This window comes from Octodon degus, unplaced genomic scaffold (genome assembly GCF_000260255.1).
Source record: "Octodon degus isolate 3935 unplaced genomic scaffold, OctDeg1.0 scaffold00264, whole genome shotgun sequence".
In the NCBI taxonomy this organism is placed as follows: domain Eukaryota; kingdom Metazoa; phylum Chordata; class Mammalia; order Rodentia; family Octodontidae; genus Octodon; species Octodon degus.
This window is the reverse complement of record NW_004524840.1, coordinates 1,525,552-1,526,868: the sequence shown is the minus strand read 5'-3', so window position 1 is coordinate 1,526,868 and position 1,317 is coordinate 1,525,552.

Genomic DNA, 1,317 nt, shown 5'->3' with positions numbered 1-1,317 from the left:
TCAGAAATAATTTAAAATTAATTAAAAGTTATAAAAGATTATAGACAAAAGTCTCCAGGATGGTAGAAATCCAGAAATCTGCTCAATAAAAAAAAGATAACTAAAAATGATCAAAATCAATCAAATATAAGCATAGATGCATCATAAATATACTGAAATATGACAAAGATATTCTTGAAAGAAGATAAGTAAAAACAGTTCATCATATTCAAGAATTCTTAGTGACATGAATGTCTAGTATCTCCTTAGAAACCATGGCAGCCAGAGGGCCGTGGAATGAAGTACTGAGAGCGATGAAGTGCAAGTCTAGCTGTTGAAAATCACAGGGAGGTAAGACATTTCCAGAAAAACAAAACCCTGACAACTTCTGGCAGTTCAACCCATCCTCTATTAAATACCCAAAGAAGCCCTTTAGTTGAAATAAAAGAATATTAATCATTCTTAATCACCAAAAGAAAAAGTAATACTAGTAAACTTAACCATGTAAGTTAATACATAAAACATTACAAATACCTGTTTGTGGCCCCTAATAAAACATTACAAAAATAACTTTAAATATGGTAAATAAACAAGAAATTCAAAAGAAACACCAGAGAAAGCCTCCTCAATGTAAGAAAGGAGTGAAAAACTGAAGGAAGAAGACAATGATGTAAACTACACATGGAAGTCAAATGTAAGTTCTGTCTTAGCATTATTAACATTGAATATCAATGGCTTGACAGGCCCAATCATGTCCGAGATTAGCAGAATGTATTACAAAGGTAGGACTCAACTATTGCTGGCTCAGGAAGGGCACTGAGCTGTCCATGCCTGTGAGAGCACCTATTCTCCAGCTACATTCCAATTACTATTTTTTGCTTCTTTATTCATTTTCTTATGTATTAGCACTGATGATGAGGAACTTCCCGGCCACTTGCAGCCCCCGATAACTCATCCTCTTGTCACTGATTTCCAAAACTTGATACAAGGATATAAAAATTATCTCAAAAAGCATTGTGCAGCCATCTGTAAGAGCCAGCATGAGAAAACTCTTCAAAATAGGACTAAGTCTCTGCAGCCTGAGATAGGTAATGCTTTTTTAGGTGTGACAGCAGAACCAGAAGTGACAAAAAGATTGGAAAATTGGAATTTATCAAAATGAAAAGGAGTCACTTGCTTGTCTGGCAAACGCAGTGTCCTGAGTTAAATCCCTGGTACTGAAAGAAAAAAAAAAAAAGATTTGCACAATTAAAATAATTGTAAGTCTTTCATAGCATTATCAAGAAAATAAAATGCAGTGTTCTTAATTGGGAGAAAATGTTTTTAAATGCCATTCCT